This window comes from Alexandromys fortis, unplaced genomic scaffold (assembly GCF_014885135.2).
Source record: "Alexandromys fortis isolate MF-2015 unplaced genomic scaffold, M_Fortis_MF-2015_v1.1 scaffold_16, whole genome shotgun sequence".
In the NCBI taxonomy this organism is placed as follows: Eukaryota; Metazoa; Chordata; class Mammalia; order Rodentia; family Cricetidae; genus Alexandromys; species Alexandromys fortis.
The window spans coordinates 13500141-13508559 of record NW_026067893.1 but is presented as its reverse complement, the minus strand read 5'-3'; the positions used below and the strand labels follow the sequence as shown (position 1 = coordinate 13508559).

Genomic DNA, 8419 nt, shown 5'->3' with positions numbered 1-8419 from the left:
GGGCCCATCCTTATGCACCAACTGTATGTTACCAGTTCTCAGATGCTCACTCAGTCCTCTAGTTCAGCCCGAGCTGCCAACTGGTGGCTCGACCTCACTGACACCACCACATGGAAGCTTCCAGGTGCCTCACACTTTGCATTCCTTAAGTGATACCCTCTCAAGTACACTTATCCTCCGGGAGTATCCTCCCTAAATGAATATCCAGACACAGCTCTTCAGCTAACAGCCTAGGAATTCACCATGACAGCCCTCTATCCCTTGCTTTTCATCAGCCAATTAGTTACCAAACCCTGATTATTCTCTAACACATCTACTGTGTGTGTGTAGTGTGGGTGCATGGGTGGTCTTGCCACTGCAGTGGAGCCAGAGGCTGACATCAGGCTGTCTGCTTCGAACACTTCTCTCCCCTTTTTGTTTGTTTAAAATAGTGTCTCTAGGGGCTGGAGAGATGGCTCAGAGGTTCAGAGCACTGACTGCTCTTTCAGAGGTCCTGAGTTCAAGTCCCTGCAACCACATGATGGCTCACAACTATCTGTAGTGAGATCTGGTGCCCTCTTCTGGCCTGCAGGGATATATGCAGGAAGAACGCTGTATCCATAATTAATAAATACATTTTAAAAATAAATAGATAGATAGATAGATAGATAGATAGATAGATAGATAGATAGATAGATAGATAAGTGTCTCTATAATCCTGGCTGTCCTAGAACTCTCTATGCAGACCAGAATGGTCTTGAACTCAGAGGGATGAACCTGGAGTATTCTATTTTGGCTTTTCCGGCTGGCCACGGCACTCCTGTCTTGAGCCCCAGTGCTGGAGTTACAGCTTGGCACCTCCATACCTGTTGTGACTGTCTGTCTGTCTTTGAGGCAGGGTTTCTCTATTTAGTCCTGGCTGTCCGGAAATTTACTATGTGTACCAATATGGCCTTGAACTCACAGTGATCCTCCTGCCTGTTTGGGATTTAAGGCAGGTACTGTTGCGCCTGGCTATACATGCTTTTATGTTTTGTTTGTTTGCTTTATTTTTGTTTTTAATGTGGGTGCTAGGGATCCGAATTCAGGCCCTCAGGCTCACACAGTACACACTTTCCCCACTGAAGCATCTCCCTAGGCCCACAACTTTCTTATCCCCTTGGCTGCCACTTGGCACTATTTCTTGCCTGTAGGTGCTTCCTGACACCTCTCTCCCCCTGCTACCATCTCCTCCAGCAACCCCTTCTCCCCATCACAGCTGTAGGAACTACTTAAGATGCAATCGTGGGGGCTGGAGAGATGGCTCAGTGGTTAAGTGCATAGGCTGTTCTTCCAGAGATCCTGAGTTCAATTCCCAGCACCCACATGGTGGCTCACAACCATCTGTAATGAGACCTGGTGCCCTCTTATGGCCTGCAGGTATACATGCAGGCAGAATAGTGTATATATAATAAATAAATAAATAAATCTTTTTTAAAAATGCAATCGTGGGGGCTGGAGAGATGATTCATTGGTTCAAAGTACTCTCTGCTTTATCAGAGTACCAGAGTTTGTTAGCATCCACACTCAGAGGCACCCAAAAGGACTGGACAGCCCTTTCGGTACCTCACACACACACACCACACACAAATAAGTCTTTCACAAAATGCTGATGTGTTGGCGCACACCTTTAATCCCAGCACCCAGCAAGCAGAGGCAGGAGGATCTCTGTGACTGAAAGCAGCCTAGTTCACATAGTGAATCCCAGGCTAGCCAGTGCTATATAGTGAGACCCTGTCTCAAAAACAAACAAACAAACCATCAAATTTAATAGTTACTTCCTATTACCTTCCCAGAAAGTCCAGCAACTTGATTGTGTGGGACCCTCACCTGGGTCCCCAGCAATACTACAGTGTTAATTTAGGGGTAACTCTGGGGATGAGAGATATCAAGACTTCCTCATGGGTTGGACCAGTGACCTGTTCCTTTCAGTGCTAAAACCGAGTGACTGTGAGCGCACAAAAAGGAACTTTCAAAGGAGGACTGAGTAGCTGCTGAGCAGTAGAGAGATGAGCACCCTCTGCCCTTAGCCCCAGGCCCCGGTGCAGGACTGAACACCTTAGCCCGGGCATTCTAGTTCCCATCATGCAACTGTCCTATAAAGGTAGCCCCCTCCAGAGACCTACCCCATCCTCACACCCTGACTGTTGATAGTGGCCTGGAAACCTCTGGGGGAAGGGGTGAAGACACTTGCTGCTGTATGAAAGCCCCATTTCTAAGGAAGCTTTGTGGGGGATGAATGTGAGGTTTCTAACCAAGGTGTTAGAAACCTGCAAAGTTGTTACTGGGAAATCCTTCACTGTCTTCAAAGGAAAAGCCTTCCTCCTCCAAGGTTCTGGGGTTGGCTCTTCTGCTAAGAGACCATCCTATCTCCTCCAGTTTTTGGACTGACCAAACATGGTTCAGATTTCAAAGCCTGACACTGTCTCTCTTCCCACCCTTTCCTCTCCTCCCAGCTTTCCCTGACATCTCCTTCCTGTTTGAGAACACCTCCTAATATTTTCTCCCCATAGTTCCAGAGCTGGGGGAGATGTGAACGACTAAATTGGCTTCCTAAGTCAACCTGAGCAGCACCCCAGGATTTCCGTAAGATTTTTGAAGTTCCAGATAGAGCCCGCAAAACCTAGTACTTTCTGATCAGCGCTCGCTAGTTAGTGGTTCCTATGAAATGTGACAATCATTGTCCGTGAGTCCTGCTACAACTCATCTGATGGGGGCTGGAGAGACCGAGCAACAGTCAGAGCACTGGCTGTGCCTGCAGAAGACCTAAGTTTGATTCCCAGCACACACATAGCTCACAACTGTTCACAACTCCAGTCCCTCTCTTTTGACCGTCAAGGGTACTGGGCGTGCACGTGGTACATGGGCATACATGCAAGCAAAATGGTGATATATGTGAAATGAAATAAATCGAAAAACATTAAACAAAAACACTTGCACTGATCGTTAGAAAGTGTCTACTGGCTGCGTATAGAGCGTGCATTAACGTCCTTAATCCCAGCAACAGCCTTGAAATGTGGATACTATTATGCCCAGTACCTGGGAGGAAATGAAGACACCGAAAATGTGAGAAACTTTCCCAAGGTCATGGGATAGGTTAATGACAGTTTCAATCACAGGCAGCCTGGCTTCCGCAGCCTCGCTATTACACTAGCTCCCGTGAGGCCAATGGTGTGGCCCGGACCTGTACTCTGGGCCTCTCTTGCCTGGCCAGCAGTCTCACCCACAACAGAATCTTTGCTCACTCCCTTCTCCCTGCGCCTCTACAAACACCGCTCTGCAGGACTCACTTTCTCCGCACAGCCAAATAACTCAGCTGCCCATCCTCCTTGCCCTGGGAGAGCCTGGTCTGCATCTGTTAGACGCTCTATTAGAGGATGCAGGGCTAGAGGGATCCTCTGGGCAACTTAGCTTAGGATAAGGAGTGTCCGCTACTCCCCTGGAGTGGACAGGAACTAAATGGGGGTTGAGCGCAGGCCATGTGAACGCACAATACCTGGGAAGCAACGTGGGAAGGAGTCCTGGAGGTTTAAGGGAGCAGTAAGGGGTCTAGCCCAAAGGTCTTCACTATTTCTCCCTGCCCTATTATAAAGTCATGATGCAGCCCAACGAAAGCCCCAGCAAAAACTATTTCACCCTGATCCCCATGCCAGATCTTAGAGGTACCAAGGTCATTGTGGGGAGCAAAGGATCCCGCCATCTAACGTCAGGCAGGTGCACAAACCCTGGGAGGTGAACACAGGAAGTGGGATCTCATTGATGGCCGACCCTTGAAGCAAGAGCAGGGCACTCAGAAGCGTCCAGAACAGGGGGCCTGAGAACCCAGGGATGCAATAGCCGCCTAGGGAGGGGTGAGTCACATGACGAGATAGGCCTGAACAAGCTAGATGGTCCTCGATACAGGCCACGGGAGACAATTAGAGAAAGGGGTCCGGCCGACCCCCCTCCCGGGGGGGCTACCATAGGGAACGCGAGGAGGGGTACCCTGTGTCAATGCTCTCCGCGACTCTCCAGGGGAAATCACCTGCTCCGTCAGGCGCCGCCGGCGACTAGTCCCGCGCGGTGCAGTTCTTATCCCCCTAGTTCCACCAACGAGATCAAAGGCGGGGCCCAGAGACGCTGTGGTGGCCATTTTGGAGGAGGGCGATTTGCCCATACCGGGGCGGGGCTTCTTTCCCCATTCTCCAATGTCTTAGCGTTTCGGACCGGTTCCCCGGCGGCCATGTTTGTTTTGGGAAGAGAGGCATCGCTGTGCTGTTCTCTTTTGTCCGCTAGAGGTCCTGGACCTTTCAGCATTTATTCCTGAAGGAACCCAGGATTTTCCTACCCGCCTAATTTCCTCGCCCCTAGGATCCTCACCTGGAAAGCCTATAGATTTTCCTTTCCTCTTCCTTGTCTCTCCTGCCCTTCTTCAATCTCCACGGCTTCCCGACTGGATGTGGTGTCTCCTATTGCAAAATCTAATGATCTCCCCCAAATTCCAGCACCTCCCCCTTCGTGTTCAGCCTGGCTTCAAGTCCTGTCACTCAGTCAGCTCTTAGGGCCTGAATTCCAGGACCTCATGTATCCCTCCCCCTTTGTCCCTTGATGTCTTCCCAAGAGGTGGCTTCCAGGGTCTTAACGTAATGAACATTAAACGCTTGGAATGAGGATAGACCTGAGCCTAGATCCATGATGGCTGGCAGACCTCCTCCACACCCTGTGCCCTCTTGCCTACACTGGCTGGGCTAATAACCTAGAAGAGACAGGACAGCTACACACCAGGACCTAGTAAGTAAGGCCTCAGCTTCTGCTTTTTTGTTCTGCTGCCTCAGCTTCCCTAATGCTCTGTGAGGAAGCCCACAAGCACGCCTTCTTTTGAACTCAAAAATGGGTGCCTAGAATCCCTTTCGATGGTTGAAGGGCCCATCCCAATCAGCAAGGGGGAGCCTTGGTTCAATGCCAGTAGGGTGCCAGGGTCCCAGGAACTGCTAGCCTCTAGAAACTCGGTCCCAGAGAGAAAGTGCCGACCCATTCCTTAGAGACTAAAGTAGAGCCAAGATCTGGAGAAAAGAGATTTCTGCCTGCCTTCCTTCCCCTGCTTCCCTCACCATGGCTCCCTTCTCCCTGGCGGGGTGGTGGCTGCCGAGAACGGAAGGAAAGAGGAGATGGAGGAACAGGCTTGGCTTCTCCGCTGCCAGCCTGGCTCTGCCAGGGTTAATAAGAGGTGGAGTGACAACCACTTTATGGTCTCCCTCTTTAGCCCCAGGCCCCCGCCAGCCCTCCCTTTTCGGTCCCTTTTCCTCCTCCCCTTTGCCCATTGCACAATACTGATGATTGTTCATGCCTTACCAGCCCCATTCTCGGAACTTACAGGTTTCCCCAGCAGGGCTGCCTGCTGAGTTCTGACCCAAGACCCCTGCAGCAGCCACTCCGAGGTTGGGTCTTCTTCCTCCGCAACTCCGATTCTTGCCTGACAGGCTATTAGATGTAGCTAGATATCAGAAAGATCATCCTGAATTCTCAGGGAAGAATGATGCCAAAAGTTGCTAGGGGGAGCCTCTCTATTCCTAACTCTGTGCAGACTTAACTGCAGACCAGGTCAGGTTCTGGGGCCCCAGGAAAGAAGGTTGGGTAGAGGGAAGGGATTACCACAGACAAAATGTCAGGTGGCATTTCCGTGAATCTCTAGAGCAGCGGTTCTCGACCTTCCTAATGCTGCGACCCTTTAATGCAGTTCTTCATGTTGTGGTGACCCCCAACCATAACGTTATTTTCATTGCTACTTCATAACTGTAATTTTGCTGCTGTTATGAATTGTAATTTAATATCTGTGTTTCCCGATGGTTTTGTGACTCCCATGGAAAGAGGTCATTCTACCCACAAAAGGGTCAAGACCCTCGGGTTAAGGACATCTGCTAGAGATGCCACAGCTAACCCGAACTTGCCCATAGTTCCTGGTTCTATGTCCGCTAAGTTCTTCCTTTTCCCTTACCCAAAATGGGAGCCAACTCCCCTGAGTGCTGCTTAAACCCCTGGCACAGGGGTGGGGAGGCCAAGTGTGCCTCCTCTCTGCTATTCCCTTAGGTGATATACGAAGGCTGCAGGGTCTCCTCGATTGACAGAAAAGACCAGGAGCCTATGTTATATGCAATGCTTGTAATTCCCCAGCCCCCTGCCTCAAAACCAGGAATCAGGTTTGAGTTCAGCATCAGGGTAAGAGGTTCCTGGCATCCAGAACAGCAAAAGAACCAGAGGGCTGGTCTCCGGGCATGGGAGGAGCATCCAGGCACTGAAAATAGGGAAGGAGACACTGAGAAGAATGGGTTGGGGTGGGTTGTCCCTGGCTCTGGCTTGAGGTCAGAAAGGACTCTCTGGGCAGCAGACAGCATGCCTGGCCCTCCCACACCTTCCTCCTTTCTCAGAAGAGCCTGCAAGGGTGGGTGAGGCTCTGGGGCAGGGGGAGGGCCTATTTAAGGAGCTCCACACAGTTGGTTTTAGCAGATCCAGCCCCTGGGATGCCAGAGAAGAGGATCTGTGGGTAAGTGCTGCTCCTTTCCCAGGATTCAGCAGGGCTGTGGGGAGGGTGACGCCTGAGTCTGCTGGTTTGGCTTTCCCTCTCCAGGGACCTGTGAGGAGAGCATCCAGCTGTCATTTACAGCTCCAGAAATTGGAAGTGCATTCCAGGGAAGACTTCCTCCTCCCCTCAGCTATCCCAAACACTCAAGACGTCATTCAAGAGGGCCCTTTTCTGGAGCTAACATTCTGAGCCGCTGTCTTGGCAGTCCCCCTTAGCTGAGGAAGCTCCTCCAACTACAAATAGTCAGGTGCAAGTTTTGGCTCCCCCCCCCCCCCCGCCACCGACTTTCACCCCTCTCGCTCCTATACCGGCCCACCATGAACACAACTGGGCAGGCGATAAAAGGATTCAGCAATGTCCAGTCCCTGGCATATCCTGAGCCCCTCCCCTCATGCTTGGCTCCAGCTCTTGTCCATTTCTCTACTGTGGGACCCCATTTCTAGCTCCAAGCTCAGCACCCCACAACTGAGTGGGTAGGAAGTGTTCTGAGATCCCAGGCTACACCCCGAATCTCAATTTGTCCATGTTGGGATTGGGGAACATTTACAGAAGGGGACCAATGAGATGGCTCAAGGTACTTACCACAAAATCTGGTACCCCTGAAACTCACAGGGTGGAACAGAAAAACCATCTGACCTCACATGCCCTGTGTGCAGACACACACAGACACACCACACACACACACACACACCACACACACTAAATAAATGTAAAAATAATTCACAGAAGAGCGCTCTGGAGGGCAGCGTCCAGACTGAGAGAACACCAGCAGCCACCTGGCTCTGAGAACTGAATTCCATAGGCTGTGAGCTCTAGCAAATGCCCTAGGGACTCAGTTCTGGTGCCCGGCTGTGCTATCCCGCCAATGCCAGAGTTACAGGAAACTGGATGGTTCTCATCCACAGCTGCCCAGCAGGTGCTCCTGGCAGCTCCTTGGCCAAACCCTTTATAACATCAACTTGGGGTATTCTTCTGCTCAAAGGCTTCATGACTTCCTTCCCCTCTCTGAGACAAGGCCTTCTATAGCCCAGGATACCTCTCTAGCCAAGGATCACCTTGAACTACTACCCTTGCTGCCTCCACCTCCCAAGTGTGTACAGACATGCTCTTCTATCCGGCCTGCATCTGTTCGCTGTCCGACCTCCAAAATGGTTTCCACATAGCTTCCAGGGCTGGGCTTCCACTGCTGTCTCCATGATTGCCTGCTGCTTCCTCCTACGGCTGCCATGCTCGCTCTTGCTGTCTCCTGCTAGGCTCTTCTTGGCTGCCTCTTCCCCATCACTCTCTAGCGGAGTTCTATTTGTCTTTTGAAGCCTCTTCCAACTTCCCAACAGTACAGGTTCCTCATGTTCCTATTCGGTGGGTAGATCCACAAGCCCCTTGCCCTGGTATCGTCTAACCCAGGGCTCTGCACGTGACAGTTCCCTCAAGAAACATTCCTTGCATTTTGTGTATGTGTCTTATGTATGACGAGGAAGTTTGACCTAGAGATTAAAGTCAATAAGATCACATTCTCATTTTATAACCGATATAGGACTGTGTCAGACTGCTTCCTTGTGTGTAAATGGAAATAATAATTATATACACATCGAAGTTTTGTGAGCATCAACTTTAGTGAATTGATAAACGCCTGCACGGGGCTTTAGCATAGCACCTGGCACAGAGCAAGCCCTCAGAAGTGTGGGAGACCATGGTTCTTATTCTAGTCCTTTAAAAGATACTTTATTATTTATCTGTTTTGTGTGTGTGTGTGTGTGTGTGGAGTATGCATGGTACAGCATGCTTGTGGAGGTCAGAAGACAGGGGCGTTGCTTCTCTCCTGTCATGTGAGTCTCAGGTACT

The 8419-nt window shown here is 50.6% G+C and overlaps 1 protein-coding gene across 4 annotated transcripts in view; it reads right to left on the bottom strand.

Moving 5' to 3' along the window:
• Positions 1-4167, bottom strand: part of Cuedc2 (CUE domain containing 2) — a 13006-nt gene extending 8839 nt beyond the window's left edge. For 2 of the 4 annotated variants that reach the window (XM_050148134.1, XM_050148158.1), the window contains exon 1: positions 4003-4121. The gene's annotated coding sequence lies outside the window, so the exon portion shown is untranslated. Of the gene's footprint in view, positions 1-4002 lie in introns of all 4 variants that reach the window. The other 2 variants (XM_050148142.1, XM_050148149.1) reach the window with 2 other exon arrangements.
• Positions 4168-8419: the final 4252 nt, after the last annotated feature.